Source organism: Lissotriton vulgaris, chromosome 4_1 (genome assembly GCF_964263255.1).
Source record: "Lissotriton vulgaris chromosome 4_1, aLisVul1.2, whole genome shotgun sequence".
Taxonomy (NCBI): Eukaryota; Metazoa; Chordata; class Amphibia; order Caudata; family Salamandridae; genus Lissotriton; species Lissotriton vulgaris.
This window is the reverse complement of record NC_141691.1, coordinates 119,820,741-119,843,797: the sequence shown is the minus strand read 5'-3', so window position 1 is coordinate 119,843,797 and position 23,057 is coordinate 119,820,741. Positions and strand designations below refer to the sequence as shown.

Sequence of the window (23,057 nt, the reverse complement as noted above, 5' to 3'; positions counted from 1 at the left end):
TAGCATGCACTTGGGATTCATATTTTCGTTAAGGGCCTTCTCATGCCATTTCAAAAAAACAAAAAGCAGCCACAGCTTCGAATTTTGGCTTGTTTTTGTGATCCTTGAATTTGTTTTGCAAATTCCCAATCGCTCTAAATCAAAGGTACTATGCTTCCCACCCTCGTCAGTGAGTCCCTTTCCGGTGATGGCTCACTAGGCCCCCATTGCGATTTTCAGTTGTTGATGCACACCCGGATATCAGGGGAAAGGGTCAACCGGCCTTGTGCAGGCACCTCATCCCGGGGATGGAGGGTGGAAAGGAAACAAAAAACAGGGTATGGGTTGCCTCAGTTATTTCTCTAGCTGATCTCTTTGAGAAGGGTGGGAAAGTATCTTACACTAAACTAACTTACGGTTGTGTATTTTTCATAATGAAACGTGTCAAATTCCTGAAATTATGCTCTGTTGTGTTATTATAAGGTGTTCGTTGTAAACAGTTACATGGAAACAACACAGACGAGTGGAACATGAGCCGCTACTGTTCATTGCACTTGCGTTTTTGTGACATTTCTTTACAGCGAAAAACATAATTGCATCCAAAATGAAATCAAGGACACATTCTGTGCTATAAGATAGTGCCAAATGAGGGTTGAGCATTCAAGTAATTTTCTCAAAACTCTGCCTTATTATGAGAGTGCAATTTCGCACATCCCTAGTAATGTAACCACCAAAAGAAAACATACCATCAGTTTAAGATAAGAAACATGATCAATTGTTTGCAGAAAAACTACAAAATCAAGGTCTGGGCCATCAGACAAAGCTATTTTTCGAATTGATGGCTGGATACTAAACTGAGTTCATTATCACGTTTCTAGAACATTTTAGGAATTGGTGCACAATCTAGATGGAAAGATAAGTATAAATGGTATCAATTCAATACAGGGTAATGCATGGATGTTCCATGTTTCCATACTATAATATTTTTCAGACTTACAATGGGTAGCAACCAAGACCTCCCAACCACTCTCCTGAACTCTACTGGAATAATTTCTCTCAAGTAACATAATGGGGCAAGTCTGTCAGGGGCACCTGACCCCAAGGAAACTCTATAAACAGCTTTAAATCAGATCTAACATTTTGGTTGCGACCATCGTCATTGCTCGTGGTAATAATGCTCTTTCTGGTGGTTTCTGTATCTATCTGCAGATTCTTCACCTTAGAATATTACCAAGGTGGTTGGTGGTTCATGTGGTAAGCTAAGCTCTAAATCTCAGGTCAGTGAAGGTATCAATACCACTGGTGTCTGTACATCAAGCTAGAAGGCATCATCAGTATAATCAGGAGGGGAGCAAACAACAAGATGATCTACTCGTTCAATCAAGTGCCCCGCTCATCACATATCCAGATTGAAAATAATCAGTTGAAGGAGTCCTCACATATCCTAACAGGCTTGGGTATGAATTCTGTGTTCTGGAGGATGGTCAGGCCAGGTGCACTTGTATTCTCATGCTGTGCCCGTGATATATAACCCAATATTACACCTTATGCTCGAAAACAGTCATGGGATGATTACTACGAGTAGTATCTCCAACATAGAGCATCTTTTTACAAATAACAGGTTCAGGAATTCGGAGAAATACAAAGGAGAGACAGACAAATGCAGGAGACGTATTTGACATATAGTAAGCTCCAACAGGCAACAAAGGCCATATAAGGACACTAATCCTTTCGAACCCCAGAGTTCCTTCACTGACGTGCATGCGCCGTGCCGTAAACACAAGAGGCTGGGTAACTAAATGATATGGCTCGTCCACAGAGCACAGCACCGTACAACACTCCACCACCCCTTCGAACTCCCCCTCTCCCCCCCCCCCCCCAGAACAAATGGAAGAGGCATATAACTGGTGCCCAATGGGAATTGTGCTGTAACCAAGGACAACTGAGCTTTGTCAATTACAGACATAAATTACACAACACATTTCCACACAGAGTTTATTACATTCCTGAATCTTTACACAGCTTCAATTTGGATTCCAATCCAGCACGTAGATGTGGCTTCTCTCCCGCTGTCCCTTTTCACGTATCTTGTGGTTGTCCTAGAATTAATGATTTCTGCTGAAATGTTATGGAAACAATTTCTATAATTATTAATATTGTTAGTGTTATGTCTCCCTTATGGATGTTGCTTGGATACGTCAAAATCGTGCCTCAACATAGCAGGAGGCTCACTGCTGTACTGTTGCACACTGTCACAGCATGTTTGCATGGGTCTCAGCCGAACTATTAGGACTGGCTCAAAGAAGCTGTTACGAGTAATATAAACACCAAGACATCTTCCAGCCTCCAACTTATCGAATCACGGCCAAAAGACAAACAGGGACCATTTGATCATTACTTTCATGAACTAGAGACGAATGTTGCAAATGATCTGTAGTAAGCATGCACCAATTTACAGAATACTGGTGCTACTTGCATACATTCTGGGAAGATAAATACATTGTTAACCTACTTTAGGACTACTATGGAACACACCAATAATGCGCGTGTTACTGCAGCGACCTTCTTACGTGACCTAGGTTTCTTGAATAATATCTTGTTTGTATTTAAATTGTGAATTCAGAAAGCAAGATGTGGCTGAAAAACTGGGTACTTCATGTCAACTGCATAGTTCACTGCCTTCTTTGCTGTTTTTGTTTGCTTTATAAGTGAAACAGTAATTGTAAAAATAGACAAAAAGAAAAAAAAATGTAATTTGAAAAAAAAAGGTAATTCCAGATTTGTGGCACGAGTCAGTGCTTCATCCAGTTTTTAAGAACAGCAATGTCACTCCTACAAGAGGACATATTAATCGTTCTTCAAGATGGTGAAGCAGAGGTATACACTGAAATATTATTGATGAACTGGAACAAAACCCCACAGAAGCCAAATTCTTACCAGGAGGGTTTCAAAAAGGGATGCAAAACTTGATAATACCATAGCCTTAATCTTGATGGCCTACGAGAGGGGAAACAAACTTTCTGACGGTATCCTGTACTATTCAACAGCATTTGACAGACTTAATTGTGCCAAGTTCTGGAAGAAAAGTTTCACCTAGCGATTTCAACTGCTTTGCTTCAAGCTATTCAATTACACCAGTGGAACACCTGGGTTATGGTTAAATCTGGCGTTGGATTCTGCATGACACGCTCATACCCACCATTCGAGGAATGGTGCAGGATTCTGTGCTGATTTTATTTAGCTCATATACAGCAGACATGGACCCCATGCTCCATGGCGACAGGAATTTTCTTTCCCAACAGGGAGGTAAGCACATCCACCTCCTTCAGAACGCAGATTACACTGCCATCCTAGATACAACTCGACGCAGGTTACAGAGGGCACTGGGGAAGGATGATGCCTTCTATCAAGTAAGCATATGAGCTAGTGGACCAGCACAAATACAACCAAAACCATTGTTTATAGTAGATCAGGTAGCAAACCCAGTCGGCGGTGAGGAGAGCTGACTGGGTTTGCTTGCAGTTTACCTCATAAGCAAGAGTGCTAATAGGAAGCTGTCCCCCTCCCCCGCCATTTCGAGTTTTTGAAAAAAATAAACTCGGTTCCCCTTCACAAAACGAAGGGCTCTTATTGCAAGGTGATATTTCCCTTTTTTTACTGCTAACAATTTTTTTTTTAAGGAGAAGGGTTGTCACTCAGGGTCACAGAGGTAAGAGTCCTGAAGAAAGCCAGGGCACTGTCAATCACCGGCTGAAACATGTCGACACTTATGCATTGTGAAGCAGGTGGAATTTTATAAATAGTTCCTCTACCTAGCATCCACGATTTCTTTCTTTTTAAATCCTGGACGGGGACCTAATATTAAAATTGTAACAAGGATCCCTTGGTACCAGCTTTAGCACCACTGATTCTGCATCACCTTCTCACCTTTGAGTTCTCACTAACCGTGCACTGAATGTTGTATTGTCTTCCCCTCCCTATTGCTCCACCTCCAGTGTTGGGTGAACATGGAGGTGTGTTAACATGCCCTATGATGAAGCATGACACAGCTTGCTGTATGTGAGGGCAGTTTTAAAAGCAAGGTGCGTTTCCCTCCCCTCATTCTTGGAAAAAAAGTTTTGTTCTATCTTGACCCCTTTCTTTTTTGTGATAAAATAAATTTAAGCTGGACTCCACGATGTGCAAAGACAGATGTCAAGAAATAAAGTTATCTGGGGGACTAGTTGGAAAAGCAAGCTCGATCAAAGACATGACAGAACACAGTAAAAATAAAAACTAGATAATCGGAATGTTCTTTAATGAAGTTCTATGTAACTTTGCAGAGCCCAACAACTTAGTACATTCTAGGGACATTAAACGCAAAATTTGTTTTGGTGGTTACTAATAGCAATACAAATGAGAGACAATATTGGACAAAGTACTAAGCAAATGTCTTAGGTTTATCTTTTACCTCCAGATATCCTACTCATAATCTTAGTGGACACAGGCCTGGGAGCTCAGAAGGACTGTTTGGGTTGGGATTTGCATATGGATAGGTCTTATCTGGGTGACAGTGATGAATTCAAGCATTCTATCCATTAATTTTTTTGGTTTTTCGAAGTTATTTTTCTAAACAAAGAAATCCTCAAGAATAGATTTTTTAAAATTATTGTTTTTTTAAACTTTTTGTTAATACGGTTTCCATTACATCAATGACTCATCTCCATATATTGATTTGGAAGTTATTAAAAATTGAGTTTCTGGTTGGCAGATGTATGCACGCTGTCCAAGCAGGAACCACAATACTGGTCAGGGTAAATCAGATACACACTATAAATTAACCTGTACTCATCCTCTGGTAGCTTGGCACAAACCAGGCATGTTTAACTTCAGAGGGAATGTGTAAAGTATGTGTGCAACACTTCAAACAGTAATAAAGTGAAAACACCACAAAAAGAATCCACACCAGTTTTGAAAAATAGATTATGATTTTATAAATAAAACAAGACCAAAAATGACGTAAATACAATAAGCAGACATCAAGATTTGAATTAGTAAAGATTAAAAGTGAAAAAAAGCATTTAGAAGCAGTGAGCTCTTATGGAGTTATCTAGTCGTGCTGGACTGGTGCAAAGTCAACAGTGAGGCCAACCACGATGGAGCGCGGGTCGGATACAGGAGCCAAGCACGGCCCGCTGAACAAAAGTACCTTAATCCTGGCTGCATCAGCGAGATGCGGGGTGCAGCTGAATGATGTGATCCTGCAGTCGATGTGATGCATCAAATTTTCAGACTTCTCTACGCAGTAGATGGGATGCATCAAACATCTCTCTGCAGTGGCTGCAATGTAGTGGTTCCGATGGAGATGTACCGGTTCCGTTCCCACAACAGATTTCCTGCATCAATTCTGCTTGACCCAGCACTAGAGCAGGCACCTGGATCCACTTCGAATGGACCAGGCACAGGAGCAGGGGGTAAGACTTTGATTTCCAGGAGTCTTCAAACAGGAGGCAAGCCTGCATGCCCTTTTAGATTACTCTGGGTTCAAGTTAAAGAGTCCAGTTCTTCCTCAGGAAGGCATATTGTAGCAGGCAGCCATGCAGCACAGAAGAAAAGTAGGTCTTCGAGAGAAACAGTCCACCAGAGTGGCAGACCTTATAGCAGCACAACAGCCCTTCCTCCCGACAAAGTTTCTTACTAGGTTCAGTAGTGCTTGAACCAGTACTTATAACTCAGTTGTGCCTTTGAAGTGGGGGTGACTTCAAAGAGGTGCTTTGAAGTGCACAGAGATCCTTACTCCCATCTCTGGCTCCAGACTCACTACAGGAGAGGGTATGCAGTCCTTTGCGTGGGGGCAGGACACTGCCTATTCAGGTGTCAGCTCCTCCCTCCCATCCTGCCCAGGATAACCCACCAGGATGTGAATGGCCACTCAGTGGGACTTAACCTTCCTTTATGTGTGGCTGTCTAGCGGGAATACACATTGTCTAGCCGTCACCCACCCCAGACGTGTATTGGATGCAGGACGCTGGTATACAGAGTTAATAGCAGAGAAATGCCATCTTTCTAAAAGTGCCAGCAAAGAAGCATTATCAGTACCATTCCCATGAAATGAAGCATGACAAAGCCACCCTTCTCAATCAGGAATTAAAGCTTATAAGTGGAATAAGGAATTCCCAGTGTTAGCCTAGGAGAAGGGTAGCTCTTACAGTAATGAAAAACAAATTTGGGTATTTTTCACTACTAGGAAGTGCAAAACTTAACAGTACATGCCCTATCTTTTAATTTCTTTGTACCCGGCCCTATGTCCTACCTTAGGGGTGACAAATGTAATAAAAGGGGAGTCTATACACACAGGCTTGGCAGTGGCAGGCCAGAGACATGTTTAAAGTGCTACTTGTGTGGGTTGCACAATCAGTGCTGCAGGCCCACAAGTAGCATTTAATTTATTTATAAGCCCTGGGCACACGTAGTGCACTCTACCAGTGACTTATAGATAAATATGACAATTGTGGATAAGTCAACCAACCCATATTTAGGGGAGAAGCACATGCACTTTAGCACTGGTTGTAGCTCAGTAAGAAACCGAAACATTTATCAAATAAGTCTATTTCCTTGTCTGCAGCCGACTCGATCCGTTCTCAACTACCCCCTCCAATCCCAGCCCCAACTCAGTCATCCCCAACGACCTCCCTCCCTCCCTCCCCACCCCCCGGGCGTGTCATAGTGGGCCACTCGCTGTTGCTCAGAGGGGCCTAAACCATGAGTGTTCTATGCAACGGGATCAATGAAAGCACTGTGGTATTAAGTGTCTCACATGTGGGGCAAGTGCAGCACGTCGCCGATAACCCATGGTGGTGATGGCCTAGATGGAGAGCGGTCCGGGTCATTATGTGGGTCGGGATCTGTGTTGTAGTTATCCCAAGGGTCTACTTCGTGTGGGATTGTATGATCATCATCATCCCCATCTGGATCTATATTCCCACCCCCATCGGTATCCTTATTATCTGGCGTTTGAGGAGAAAAAGTATGTTGGGGGGAGTATGGTGGAGAAATTGAAAGATTTGGATCAGCTGGAGGAGGAGGTGGAGAGGTGTTAGTACTCATGTCCTTTTGCTTCAAAGGTATTTCAGGTTCCTCTGAAGTGTCCAGTTTTCTCTTTTTTGGAGGCTTGGCGACAACTTTGCAGTCTCTGAACCAATAAAAATAGTTTTTCGTTTTGGATCCGAAAAGTCAGGTAGAGACTGTGGGTAAAATGTCTTTTCTCGGTGCCGAAGACTTTGGGTCAAAATGTTCTTTGGACGGAGTCTCTGAGGCTTTTTGCTTGGGCTCCTTAGGTTTTATAAGAGTTTGTGGCTCCGAGGATTTTTCGGCTCCGAGGCCATGTTCGGCTCAGAAGATTTTTTCGGTTCCGACTGTTTGTCTTTGGTATGTTTCGAGGCATCGGGTGGTCCTCGGTGCCAACAAAGCAGGGTGTGGCACATCTTTGGTCGTGTGCTTCGGTGGCGAAGGTGACTTTCAGGCACCAGAATGTGGCTGGCTCGAGCCAGAAGGCTTGTCTTTAGGTGTCATAGCCGGGCCCGAGGGCGTTGCGTCTGAAACATGTTGCCGGTGTCGACCCAAGCCCGAGGGCGCTACCGGAGCCTTAGATTTGGGTTTTGGGAGAGGGGTTTTGGCACTGACGGACCGCTGAGCCGGGGTGATTGTCTCCTCTTCGACATCAGCATCGTCAGCCTCAGAGACAGAGATGTCTTCTTCATGACCCTGTTGCTCCGGCTGGACATTGGGATCTGCTCCGGAGATGTCCGGAATCGAGCTGCTTCTGCGAGACATTTTGTGACATCGAACCTGACAATCACAGATGGTTTTCTTCGACATGAACGATGCACAGGCCTCGAAGTTTCTGTCTTCGTGCTCCGGGGAGAGGCAGAGAAAACAAACCTTGTGCAAGTCCGTGTATGGAAACTTAGCACCACAACTGGGGCATTTTTTAAAGGGAGTCCTTTCCACTGACTACAGGCGTGGTGGACGCGGATAGGCCCAATGGCCAGCGTCCAAAGATGGAGGAGTTTGTTTTTAAAGTTGTGCATCGAAAGGGAAACGCGATTGAGACAATACCGTCGAGTGGAGAGGAATTGCGCGTCGAATGGGGGTTTAAAACCAATGTCAACTGGGAGCGCAGCAAATCATATCCGAACCAGATGGCGGAAAAAAACATTCTGGATATGGAGTCGATGCCCATGTGCACTACCGCCCTAAGGAAGAGTCACCTACCTTGTCACTCCAAAGACTTCTTCCAATACAAAAAGAAGTGCAAACATCTGAGCCCAACACCAGATGGCGATCTATGCATAAGTATACGATCTACAGCTCATATGCCTCGAACCAGTTAGTTCCAGGATAATTTTATGGTATGACTGGTATGACTGTGCAGGTGTTGACTATTATCCTTGCACTGTCTGTTGCTCTACCTGAGGGCCTCAAACATTTACTCTTCTGTCAATTAGAACAGATTAGAAAAGATATCTGGAAGGGAAAGCTCCTGAGCATTCGCTTTCTATGACAGCACCACGAAAATGACTGCTGGGAAAAAGTAGTCTGCCCTACATTCTTCCGATGTCTGCACCACTGATCTTCTAGAAAGACACTTGCAAAATGGCATCATGCTTAATCTGGCAGTAGGGACTGACGTAAAGTCCTATGGTCCCATTCCTTTTTAGGTTTCGCCTGGGGCACGGAGCGTAAGCTCCGCCCCCAGGAGAAATCTCTAAATTTCAGTAAGGACACTTGAATACGCCCCTCTGTTCCATTGACTAGCTCCATAAATGGAGGCTAGCCATTGGAACAGAGATCTGTCCGTCAAGGCCGGACCAGATTCGGGGGCGTTCCCGCAATTTTTTCCCTCTCCACCCACTTCTGTTCGTCATCACGGCGGTGTGTGTGTTATTTTTTTTTTTCGAGTGGGCCTGTTTTGTTCCTTTTCAAAGTGTCTGTTGTTGGAGTTGGCTGCAAGATTTGACTTCCCACGAGGCGATCAGGTAAGGAGCATTTTGTTTAGAAATGTGCATGTGCCGTGATCCTTCCCCCCCTCCCACTGTCCGTGCGCCGTTCCCGCCCCCCCTCGCTGTCCTGTGCAAGTTTCCCGCCTCCCTCCCGCCGTCCGTGTCCTCTCCCGCCGTTCGTGTCCTCTCCCGCCCCCCTCCCGCCGTCCGTGTCCTCTCCCGCCCCCCTCCCGTCGTTTGTGTCCTCTCCCGCCCCCCTCCCGCCGTCCGTGTCCTCTCCCGCCCCCCTCCCGCCGTTCGTGTCCTCTCCCGCCGTCCGTGTCCTCTCCCGCCCCCCTCCCGCCGTCCGTGTCCTCTCCCGCCGTTCCTGTCCTCTCCCGCCCCCCTCCCGCCGTCCGTGTCCTCTCCCGCCCCCCGTGTCCTCGTAGGTGCTTGTTTAATTTATTTGAGGACCAGATCAGTCAATGTCCCCGAAAGGCCAGGAAGGCCGCTACAGAGTTTATTACACTGAACCGCTTTTTCCTACACGTTACAATGTACCGCCTAATCATTTCTGCTGTTCGCCGGGTTGTGGGACGAGTGCATCGTTCTCAGCTGAGCCTGGGTGCACTGGGGAGCCATGATTGGTCCGATGAGAGCATGGAATGCTTCAGTGTACCATAGTACACCCAAGATTGCGCATCTTTTTGCTTCTGGGCGCTGCAGCAGTGACAGCGGCCCGATTCTCTGCTCAGATAATTCTTTTTATTTTACCAATGTCCCTTTCCTCTATTGCCCTCCCCTCGGTCCCTCTCCCCACCCCTCCTCCCCTGACGTCACGGCCCCTGCTCGCGCCTAGCCTCCTCACTTCTCTCCCTGCCTCACGCGGTGAAGATGTCTCGGCTCGCGCTCTGCTCCCGCCTCCCCCTCCTGTGTCAGGGTTTGTAAGAAGATCTCCAAAAGGTTTCTCTCCAATAGGTTACAAAATTGAGGAAAGAACTTCATAAGACAGTCCAGGGATTTGGACATGCATCCTTTAAATGAAAAACAGGCGCAGTGCCGGTCACCCATACACAAAATCATTTCAGTTTGCACGTGCACATCGCATATTTTATATATTTTGTTGTAGGAGAAACCTTCGTCTAAATCGCAGCACCACTCAACATCCAATAGGCGATGCTGGATCCGTTGCCATGACCCAGTGCAGGAGTGAATTTTGCTGTTTGCAGATCCTATTTAATGTGACTGGGTTGACTCAGGATTAGTTTTGGCACGCTTGCATAGCTGTCTTTCATTCTTATGTGTACGCTAGAATAACTCCTTTGTGTTCTCATGACGAATTGTGATAACTATTATTAAAATAAAGTCGCAGTAAATACGCGTGGTAAAATGCACGCAGATATGTCTTTTGATGCCATTATGTACTTCGATGTCATTAAAAAAATGCATTACACTGGAAAGGAGTCCTCATTATAAGGCGTGGGCTGGCACTCACTCACAATAAGTCTTAAAATATGAGAAACTATTCAGTCAATCATACAATGCAATGAAAGGACTGACTGCTATCTAGAAATGCACCCACATGTATTCTCCGTCAGGTATGTAGTAACACATTTCGAAAAAATAGAAAATATGTGTGAATAATGGATTTTTGTGCACATGGGCCAGCGTGACATGTCCAGCATGAATCTTGAATAGTGAGTATTTGGTGAGGGTGGGGGCAGAATAGTTGGGGCATAAAGGGCGCATGAGGACGGTAGGCAATCGGGGAGGGGGACAAACATTTTGTAAATGTCCTAAAGTAGTGATTATAGAGCTTACAGGTAGGTAGGTTTGCCCCTAGGAACTGAGCTGACACCGACATCCCCCTCCCCCTTAATTACAAGAAAAGAAGCATCGGCAGACCCTGTGCACCTGTTGAAGCTGGAAATTTGGTGTTTTTCATCTAACTGGTAGGATCGCGACAGGTGAGTGCATATTGTAAGGTGATTACACATGTCCTATTAACAGGGCAAATGTTTATCTTTGATTTAATAGGTTGCAGGTGTAGTCTTGCCAGTTACTGCCAGCTAAATCATGCTGTCCATTTGTTCAGTGTGAGTTTTCTTTACGGTGGGACAGGTTGATTATATCAACGGACAGTAATGGAAATCTGCGTCCCAGATTTGTTCCAGTCGCCTGCTTGTTGAAATAAGTGCCAGTACCATGTATATGAACTCACTGAGCTATCACACTCGTGGGTATTCCCTTGGTGACTCGATCAGTGTTCCTACCTAATGTTCCCAAGTGCTGTCTCCGAACAGACACTTACTAGGCCAGCTACCATTCCTAACTTTCTACTTATCACTCAGCTCTTTTTACTATCTTGCAATTAGAACAGCATTGAAGGTAAAATTACGCATTTAGCTTTCTGCCATTTGCACATTCTTGTTTTGTGTGTGCCTCTGTTGCCTGCTTGTGACCCCCCCCTCATTGTTTGTGCGTGTGTGAGCTCCTCACCCCCTCCCCCCTCGTTGCATGTGCGTGCGCTCCTCACCCTCCTCCCCTCCTCGTTGCATGTGCGTGCGTGGCAGTGTGGTAAAGCATCCAGCCCCTTACACATAGGTAGTGTGCAGTGGATTGCTCTAGTCTAGTCTCGTCTATACCCACAAGGCCTTGTGTTGAAACATAACTATCCGGATTGATATGACTTATCGGTATTGAGAGCTAACCGGGACCTGGTCGCAGTATGTGATATCAGTCGTGCTTCATCTGAAATCCTACCTCACACAACTGCGATCCTGATTCACTGGCTTAACCGAAATAATGATGATTATTATTCAGACAGGCATGTTTGAGAGTGGAGTCTATATTTATCCAGATGCAATCTATGTATTTGTCCGGGCTGCTTTTATTGAGACTCTGCTAGAATTATTCTTCCCAGAGTGATTGACAAGTCAGTCTGTTTCAAGAATCAGCATATAATGAAGGGTGCCAGTTAAACAAGGCTACGCGTTTTAACTACTGAGTGATTCATATTTAAAAGGCACGCACGGTTTTAGCAGTCATAGGAGTAATTTTTTGTCGTATAGTTACATTTGTGCAGTCTAAACCATATAGATGTTATTTTGTACCTCTTGTACCTTGGACTTCGAAATAGAAGTGTTGGCTTGCACCCGGCTTGCTTTAATGATATTGCCTGTATGATTTATAAATGCTCTGTCCTCCTAAATGTATTTATTCCTTTTGCATTTTAAAGGTGTATGAGGAATCAATATTGTATTCTGCCAAACCAGTCTTCCTAAGAAGTGGCTTTTATGATCTGAAACCTAAACATCTTTCACACTCTAAGGCGAATATCTTTTTAATGAATGTAAAATGTAGACCTTTAATGGTCTGATATAAATCTTTCTTTAGAATATGGTGCAAAGGTAGGTCTGGTCTTAACACTCCTGGAATTCATTAACCTCTTCTACGCTCATGACGAGCTCAGCTCGTCATGAGTTACGCCTGTCGTACGCTCATGACGAACTGAGCTCGTCATGTAACACGGGTTTCCGCAAAAGTCAGCGCACAGCGGGAAAACTGCTAGCGCGCATGTGGTTAATGCCATATTTCAATAGGGTCCACAATTCATCAGAAATGTTGTTTCCGGCGAGCATTACTTCCGTGGCAAATGTCTGCCCTGAAAATGTATGTAAATCAGCAGTGGATGTTCACCATTATCGTCACACCGCCTAATCATTTCCAAAAAGATTTGTGTAAAGATCAATCCTTCCAGTTTAGTGGGTTAAGACCAGCTATATTTGTAAATGCGCAGCTGTTGCAAAAGTCACAGTGTGTTAACCTCTCCAGGGCTGCTCCAATTGTACAAATTTAGAACACCACCTTCAGAGGACCTGCAATGGTAAAATGTCTTGGCGTGACATTCAATGCCAAGAGCCAAAATGCGTGCGTGAGCTCCCCCCCCCCCCATGTTGGTGCGTGAGCTCCTCACCCCTCACCCCTCCCCCCTCGTTGCTTGTTGTTGTTATCTTACCTACTCCTGCCTGGTGTTACTCTTTCATAACAATGCATTTTCAGCTCTGTGCGTGGAAAATATTGTGTCCTCTTAGATTTTCTTGAAAGAACTCTCATGGGAAAGAAATAACTACTTGTGATTGCTAAACACAGTGTTAATGTTTACATTTTGGGGTTTGACTAGGAATCCAATTACTTGGCTCGCTCTTTCATTAGTATTTGGCAGGGAAATGCAGCTGTCAACCATGTGTTGGTCCTACCAGGGTTTTAGTGTTTTTTTAAAGTACTTATTTCTTCGTTTTTTTCTCACATCACCTCAATATTTAAGTACACTTTATCCTATGGTATTCCCCTATACTCATTCCAGAGCTGTTTGGGCATAAACTACAATACCCCTACCAGGATAAAAATCTGGTGCTGGCCATGCTGTGCTCTCTCTCCGCTTCATGTGTTACGCGCTGGCTTTGCTCGCTTAGTCGCTGAGTCTCCGACTCATGTGTTTGCTTCTTCATCTGCTCTCACAGTTGTACCCTTAATGCATGGCCCCTCTCTTGTGTCTCCCTTCCGCCGTCTTGAATCAGCGGATGTGGCCACTCCAGGATTCCAGTTTGAAACTTTCGAGTTCGTATATTCCTCCTGTAAGGTACCTTTTGCTACCTCGTGTATTTTGTTTGCTCACAATTGTCACTTTTGCCTCATGTAACTTAACGTCTGCTTTTGTAATTTGTTCACTCGTAATCTTCTCATGTATCACTTCTGTTTCTATTGTGAAGCGCTGGATTTAGCAGTGTCACTGTTGTGCTATAGAACTCGTATGCAAGTAATTGCTGTCTGCTGAGCTCGTCCAGTAGGGTACAATAGGTCTCACATTTGCGAGAGATTAAGCTATTGCCAATGTAAATGACAATGCCATTTATTTATCTGTTTTCAAAACCAACACATAAATAAAAATGTTGTCATTTACAATGCCAATAGCTCTAACTTTTGCAAAGGCGAAACCGTTGCCTTGTAAATGCTTGTTTTGAGTAGGCCCCAATTCCATCTTAGTTGCCTCGTTTTTCCGATTTATGCAGATCATTTGTCATGTCTGCCATTGGCGCAGAAGTTGTCTGTTCTTATTTTTCTAGGAACTGTGAAAGTGTCAAGTCTTTTGGCTAAAGGCATAGATTTAACACCTGATGCGACATCTGAGACAAGTGTCAAATAGGAGCAAATACAGAAATGTAGCCAAAACAGTGCATTCAGAATTGACGTACTTTCACCATATATGTTCATAGGAAATCCTCTGAGATGCACACCTTGATGCACATAATTTATGTCAGAAATTCCAATCTGTGATAAGATTTAGTATATAAGGGCTGCCACTCGACCACTTGTCAGTACAGGTCCTTCACCGAAATTATCGGCCGAGATTCTGCCAGAGACGGTCTCACCTACTGCTAGTGCACTTCGAAGATGCTACATCTCACCTGACGCTGATGAAGGAGAGTCCCGGAGGGAGGCCACTACCGGCCCTTTGCAGAGAACACTGCCTTCTTGCTTCCACTGATAACGTAACTCTTATTGTCAACAAGGTATGCAGTGCGTCTCTTATCCCTAAGAAACTCTAGAACGCAAGTTGCTCTACTCTCAATGCTCTCTTAGTGTGGTACGTAGAAGTAGGTTTTAGGGTGTTAAAGTTTTAGATGACATTTTAACCATGTTAGAAATGTTAATTTAATTCCCAATCTTCACAGCGTGCCTTTTGCTGTTTTTATGAAATCCTGTGTAGTTTTTGTAGTTGTGCTCAGGAACAGGTTCGCCCTGTTGTAATAAGTGCTTTTAGTTAAAAGTGTCTATTTTTAGTGCAATTTGTGTGGGATATTGTGAATAATGAAATAGGATTGTTTCCGTTACTGAAATGACCTTGATTCTTTTGAGGAATTGTTAGTAATCCAAAACAATAATACTACTTCAACAATGTACTGGGTGCGGTTCTACGGGCAACAGTAACCTGTCTTTCACATTCAGCATTCGTGCATTGAACTTTTTTCATATGTGTCACCCTTGGGAGGGAAAGTAAACTTCATCGAACTACGCCAAAGCCGTACTTCATGCAACAGGACTATAGAGATATCAGTCTACTTTGTTATTAAGTGAGAAAACCAGTCTGGTTCCAGGCTGAGGATATACTATAGTTAAAGACGTGTTCAGTGCACAAAGAAAACTTGTCCTCTGAAGATTGTGCTTCTACAAATCATGATCCATTACTGCTCTCAGGTGTTGATAACCTAGACTGGTCTGATTGATGTCTTAATTGCAAAGAGTGCCTCGATTCTGAGACGTTTCCAGGAAAAACTTTCAATGCCCTCAACGTTGGAAAGGTTGCAGTCAAGGCCCTCCATTTCTGGTTCCACCATACTAACGTGGAGTTGGAAAGAATGCAATGGTGAACTATATCACACTCCTCAATGGCGAAGTGGAAAAAACAAAGCTCACAAGCTGTAATGTTGAACTATTCAAGATGTCTATCCTCCTTGGGAGGGACACAGTGGGGAAAACATGGAGGAAAAGAGACTTTCTTCAAGAAAAAAGAATGAGGTTGGAATTTCACACACTAAAAAGATAAGTGAGGCCACAAGTTCAATTTTAAAAAAAAAATCTCAGCGCAGCACACAGCAGAAATTAGAAAAAAAAATTGCCTCAAAAATATTGTTGTGTATTCTTAAGCAATGGGGTTTCAGAATTCCCTACAGAAGCCATGTCAAAATCTGCTCATGTAAGAGGAGGTCACTACATACTACATTCCTTGGTCTGGTTTTCTTTTTGCAGACCCATTAAAGTGGATATCCAACATTTAATAGTGCCAAAAGGTAAGTGTATTTTAATAAAAGATACAATAATTGCTCATAAAGACGTTTTCTGGATGAGATAACTTTCAAAAACTTACATTTTACCATTAACATTTCTTCCAGTATAGTAGAAAATATATTTAAATGATGTTGAACATCAAACAAGATCCCACAATGAAGAACCCCCATTTCCACCTCGCTCCTAGAAGACAGTAAAGAGCGGAAGACACCTCTACAAATAGGAGCACTGTGCCAGTCATCAACATGGACCCTCCAGCTCCCACCGCTCACCTGTGACCACCATGGAATGGACCCCACTATACTTTTCACACCAATGCTTGGCGTACACCATCTAAAATCATCTACCAAACCCCTCTTCATGCATAACACTCCTTTGCAGATTGCAGGTCATCATGTACAATCAAGTATATATGTGGCAACTTGGAATGAATTGTTGGGGAGTAGTACTAACTACTGCCACATGGCAAGACTGAGGTAACATTGGACCGTAAAGCCATCATTAATCAGGCAGATTTTTCTTTTAGAGAAGTCACTGTAGGCACAGATGCAGGCACCATAACCATGCAGTAAGGGCTCCGTTTGTGACCTATTGACAACCAGGTCTGAGGATCCTACCTACCTCAAGCACAGAGAACATTACCAGCCTTCTGACAAACTGACTGAGAGACAACCAAGACATAACTGGGAAAATGCAGGTGCTAACGTTTACTTTCTTCCCTTTACTACAACATACGGAATTTGCTGGAGGACTTCTTTTCTTTACTCCCTTAGCCAACGCAGAGAGGAACCCTGATATTAATAAAGGGGTGTGAAGGAGTACGAAGCAACTCTGTGACCTAATCCTCTTTTCTCCTCTCGTTCCCACACTCCTTTCAGCTCCTCAGGGTCATGTTGTCCAATCTCAGGCCCAGCAAGGAATTACTGTTATCATTTAAACTTATTATTTTATCCTTACAGGGGGAGGGATATCCTTGTTCACTGCGGTCTCCAAAACTGGCTTGCTATCTAGTACAGCAATAATTATTGTTAGCACATACCGACTTAGCAACCTACCTATAAATACATGTGAAAACACATACACTCTCTCTCTCTCCAACTCTCGCAGCACTTTTCATTGAGCATAGTATAACAGACAAGCTTCTAGAACATAAGAAGAATTGGGAAAATCACAAACAAAATATTAGTAGAATACCAAAGTTTCTCTTTTTTGTACTGAGCAAGAACACAGCTTTGACATCTGAACTAACCTAAAAGGGTACTACAGCTTACCTTTCTTTTCACAACCACCTTCCTTTTAGAACCCCGTTTTCATATAAGAAACATTCGTACATCTTAGAGGGTCACAGAATTAGTAAGCACTTTGATTTCACCAATATTTGATAAGGTATGCATGGAAATTCTACGATCCTAGCAGAGAGATGGAAGGTTTTCCCCTGTTAAGAGCAAAGTATTCTATCATTTGTAACAAGTATTGCCAATGCAGATTTAGTGACTGTCCAATGTTTTTTGTCAATGATGTTGCATAAGAGTATAAAGGGCAAAAAACGCAATGACATGAATACATGTATACATCATCTCTCAGGTGCGTAAACGCCTCACTGCTATTGCGGCCCAGAGTGATGTTGTATACAAGCAACATCACTTACATGCATATGGTATGACGTGGGCACCTTTTCATTTTTATTTAGTCTTTCAAGGTGGCGGTTGCGATTCTTGAGGAAAATGAAAAATAAAATTGTACAAAAAGTACATTTTCCAAAAGGAGTAGCAAACTACAGCTGCCAGGTCCTCCTAAAAAAGAAATTAGCTTTCCTGAGCACTCTCAGTTTGTACAGTTCAATATCAGAAATAATAAAGTTCCACTGAATTCATCCGAAGCAGTCCCAGGTGGGTAATCCAAAATAATTTATCAACAGAGTCCTTCAAATCATGGATTTTTATTTTTCTCTTTTCTCCGAATTCAAATCCTCCACAATCCACATACAGAAGTCATAGGATTATTCAGCCAACACGTGTTTCGTCTTGTAAATTATTTACACAGCGACTTCATCAGGGTGTAATCCAAATATTTTGAAAAGTTTTCAGTTGAACTAATCAGTCTCTTCGTCACTTCAAATTATGAAGTAAAAGATCCCTACTTCTTTAAATCTTATTCTGCAGTCAGGAGTCTTTACATATCTTCCAAAGTAATCAGTTATTCACGATCTGAGCCCTGTGTTTGGTGTAACCCCCGACACTCAGATATATGCCTTGAATATGTCATACTATATCATAACGTCAGATAACATTCCTTGACATATGACATTGGCTGTTACAAGGAACACAAATAGTTCTGTTGAAATCCATTTACTCTACTGAAAGTCTTCTTTCCTTTTGACTATTATAATTGGTTCTCCCCACAACATATGCTTATCTACCCCACAGATGTCTCCATCTCATTGCTGTCCTGATTATGTTATTTTCAATGTCATTTATAAATGACATATGTCTGATCATGTCAACTGCAGAAAATAAATACACCTTTCCCTGCCCAATTTTCTGAACCTTCATGCGTCATACAATAGGTCTTCCATAAAGGAATGCCTTAATCTGGCACTAGCTGACTATGGTGATTGTGACTGTGGTGACTCATAGTGATGGCGGTCACTATGAGTGTTAGCAATTTTAAAGATACAGGCCTTTCTGTACCACAATATTGACCATGTCAAACTTAGAAAACATAATCACACCTTTCTTTGACTATTCTTTAAACCTATAGGCGTCATACCTAAGGTCTACCTCAATTGAACGCTTTAACTTGGGTACAAATTGGTAGCTATATACCATTCCAAGGTGACTGCCATGATGAAGATACGGGCCTTTTCTGATCCACAATAATTTATGACCCTCCATGCCGAATATATGCTGGACTGCAGGACTATAGATAGAACATACAGACGGTAGATTATTAAATTTTCCGCTTCAAAATGACTGCATCAAACTTTTTGTTTCGGGCAATTTCAGCCCACTTATTGCCAATAAACACAGAAATCCCTTCCACTTTAGCCATTACGACTAGGTGGATCTACCTTGTTCGTTACTAGTCATCCATTACATTTTTGCCTACCCGGCCAGCACTTTAAGATGGCGGCATGTTTGGGCTAAGTAAATACCATCACCGCCACAATTGTCGGATCGGATCATAGGGGTTGTGTCCCAGTCACCCTTTACGGATAGGCGAAGCAATCAATTAGGCCACCTAGCAGGGATTATTAAAACTGGGACGTAAACATTCGAAATGGTGTACAGGATCTCCACGCCACTCGCTTTTTGACACATGGAACAGGAAACTCGTTAAGTGAGGGAGGGGGATACTATGGACTATTCTGGCCCGAAGTTTAGAACACATTGTAGCCAGCAGAGACTTATTACCCTTCTCTGCTTGGCATTCTCTAAAACTGACTTGAAAATTAGGGAGAGCATAATAGCTTAGACTTACTGCTTCTCTAACTCATTTTACTTAAATAACTACACCGGCGATGTATTGTGGGACACTGAGCCCATGGCTGTCGTGGTGCCTCTGTGCTTCCCCTATTTGGACTAGAAATGGGTCAGAAGGGCTGGGGCGGCTCTCCAACTTTCTCCATGCTATTTATATCTTTAGATTAGACGTAGATCAGCTTTACCCATAAACACTCAGAGCGCCACACCCGGTCTGATCTGGACAGTCTACAACTGTTTTCTTAAATATGTGACGGTGGTGCAGTATGGGACTTGGAGTCCATGGCCAATGTGGTGCCTCCGTATAACATGTATAGTCCACAACTGTATTCACTAATATGTGACGATATTTCTACTAGCATTCTATTCTTCATATAAATTTACAATGTTTGTGGATACTCTGTCATTATATATTTCAATTTCATTAGGTCCTTATATATGGGACGGGGCCAAGAGAGCACGCCTTACCTCGTCGACTTTAGGAGGAAGTGTTGACTGGTACTTCCCCGAGGATTTTCGAAACAAAGTGAGATGTTATATGCTCTACTTGTTTGGCATGATATGATGTTGAAACTTAGAAAGGGGTTGGGAACCGTGTTATGAAGGAATGTGATGACAATCCTTGGTAAGGACCGAGTATCCAATCACCCGTCTTGGACTAGACTATGTTGGACATTTCTATTCAAATATAGGACCCCCCTCCCTTTTATAACTTGCAAACTTGATACGAAATCTTCTGCGCTATTTCTAAATATACTAAGTGAATAGGATTTAACAGTTACTTCTTCCCTGTACATCTGATTTAAACATATCTTGTTGTCCACATACAGGACTACTCAGATACCAATCTTGTGCTCTTGGCACACCACCGGCGAAGGAACTCTATTGTGGGGGTACTAGACTTCGCTGTGCATTTTTGCATGTCTACACGTCTGACTGTGCAATAAAGGTGGGTTCGGCTCACTGTGTGGTTCTAGTCTACAGAGGTAGTTCTGAATGAATTAACTAGACCATATCAGTGCGATGTTTAGGCCGGTTTGATCATGTTGTGGGTAATCTGTTCTCAGTCTTTATGTTACCCACTTGTTCTGGATTGATAATCTCCGGGTCGGACACAGCTATTAACGTCTTGAATCTCTTTCTTACTACTAACAGGTCAGATGTGCAAGGACCCCATTTGTGAACACAAGTGTCCATTGAATATAGAACAACTTAGAGATACTGATAGGGTAGGTATGGACTATCCTTTGTGGATATGTGACCGTGCTCAGTTGAAATGGTCTACTTATCTGATTACTGTTCTGTCTTGAATATTGCAGTCGAGACCACGGCTGATTGACGCTACTTTCATTTCTGGTCCTAAATACATTGGACTCCGAACTCTATCCATTAATATACCTTAGCAATCATCAATTTTCAAGAAACGTATAAATCGATACACACACGGTAAGCTCTGTGTATTATATAAGCATACTCTATATCGCTAAGGACTCTCCACCACCTGTAGGGATGTGGTATCCCCTAAATTGGGGAGTCTCTCTACGATACAGACCATGGCGGACTTTGACACAGATAATTCCTTTGGTATTATGATATTGCTGCTTTCCCTCTGATGATTACTCTTTTATCATGACAACACTGCTTTCTCCTTTATCGGGATCCTTCTGACCGCTCTATCACACGAAACATATTTTCTCTTTCCTCCTTCTCTTCTCTCTAGATACAGGGGTCATTGTAACAGGCTGTATGACCATATGCAGGAATGACAGAAAAACAGTTATTTGCTCTCTCCACCATGTCTGTATGTTCTTGTTGTGGATATACTAGATGACTTAAGCCTATTTAGTTGAACCATTTGGTGTTTCTTGTTGTTTTGCATTGTTGCTTTTTCCATGTTTATGAAAATATTGTTCGCGCTTTTGTCTTCTTCTTTAAATTAACAAATGTAAAGATTGTAAATGTCTCTTTTAAACGTGTTATTTATGTAGTTTTATGTGCTTGATTTCAGCCCTGAGGAAGCTCCCCTTGAGGGAGAGAAATGCGTTGGCTGATTTGTTTGACAATGAGAAGCTGTTTTATGAAAAGAATATATAACTAAAGAAGAAACTTTTTCATACAAATACTGCATTTTTGGACTTTTCCTAATACGTGCACCCCCAACCAATATTATAAGTATTTTAGCAATGTTGTCTAGCAACATTGATGTTGTTGAGCCGACGCCAAGTCTCTTCACCCTCCCATGATGAGTTTATTGTCCTGCCCGTCCTAACACAAAAAAGCGCTATGACGTGGCCTGCGCTGGTCGCATCATAGCGCTTTTTTCAGTGACTTTCAGCCCTACTGAACAGCAGATGTGTTGCTACACAACATGGCTAAAAGACATTCACATTGACATGGCCAATAGCTCGGGCATTGCCAAGATCTATTGGCTTTGCCAATGCTTGTTAAGTGTTGATGGGGAATGCTGAACAAATGTGGAAGTGATAGTGAGAAACAGTTGAGGAGCTGTGAAGTGATGATGTGGCATACCTGCCAGAGCTGCAGACATGGGAATTGGGGAAACCGGTTCGAATCTCAAGGTCGGGTGAACAATTTGTGATTACACTTCCTTAGTCAATGAATGTCTCATTGTGTAATGCAATTGGTGAACATTGAAAGCGCTCCAATACCTGGCTGGTGTTAGCACTATGGGAAGGCGGATGACGGAGCGAGCGTTCAAATGCCATCAGATCGTGCAAAAAAATAATCCGGTGCTGTTCATATTTGAACAACTTTTAAAAAAATGCATTTATGTACACATGCATGTATTTTAGTGTTATTTGTACATGGGAGATGGCCGGAAAACACAAGTACTCTTATGGAGTGCTTGAAAACAAAGAAAAAATAGCTCTGCAAACCAGGAGCAGTGTAAGGAGACATGAACTTGGTCCATGTGCTATAGGAGGGCCAAGCACAATAACAGGGCATGATGCCTGCATGACATGACAAATGGCATAAAAGAAAATAAGTGACGCTGAAGTTTAACGATGGTAGGAGATGGGCGGCCTGTAGTACATAACACGTCTTTTTGAGACAGTGCATGTGCTGTTTAATCAAGACCTAAAAAGAAAGGTAAGGCAGCTATGCTCCAAGGGAGGGATAAACTCAACAAGAGGAAGCAACGTCTTTGACTTGGAAGCAAACCAAAGTGTGGCAAGGAAGCCAACCAATGTAAAGCAATGGACTAACCCAAAGCCCACTTTAACCTTTGGTACGGTCCACAATATGAAAAATTTGAGAAGAAAACCCCAACACATAGACTTGAATCAGAAACCTGATGATATGCAGCCTCAGTGCTTTAAGTGGGCCGGGTCTCAAGGGGTTTGAGCACCGGCATTTTTTAAAGGGGGCCTCGAAACGGGTCCTGGCACAGGTGATCCGTTTTTTTTTCCGAGCTGTCACTGCAGTCCGGAAAAAAGTGCCAAGACGCAAAACAGCCCGATAGAAACCCGTTTCGAGGCAGCAGGCACATCGATGTGACGTGCTCACACTGCTCACTTCTCACTAGTGGAGAAGTTACAGCATGACGTCATGCCAGGTGAGCGTTGTTGGGGAAGGGGAATCCGTTAACCACATCGCTGCTGTGCATTTTCCCCTCCTGTGCTGGAAAGTGTGATTTTGGTTCTTTCATGACGAGCTGAGCTCGTCATCAGCACAGCTCCACTGTGCCTCATGACGAGCTGAGCTCGTCATGAGCATGGAAGGGGTTAAAGAGTCATTTTCTTTCTGGATTTCCCTTCTCTTTCTG

General features: G+C 43.2%; 1 protein-coding gene across 1 annotated transcript in view; it reads right to left on the bottom strand.

Moving 5' to 3' along the window:
- LAS1L (LAS1 like ribosome biogenesis factor) overlaps positions 1-23,057 on the bottom strand; it is a 402,245-nt gene that overhangs the window by 170,523 nt on the left and 208,665 nt on the right. The window lies entirely within an intron of this gene.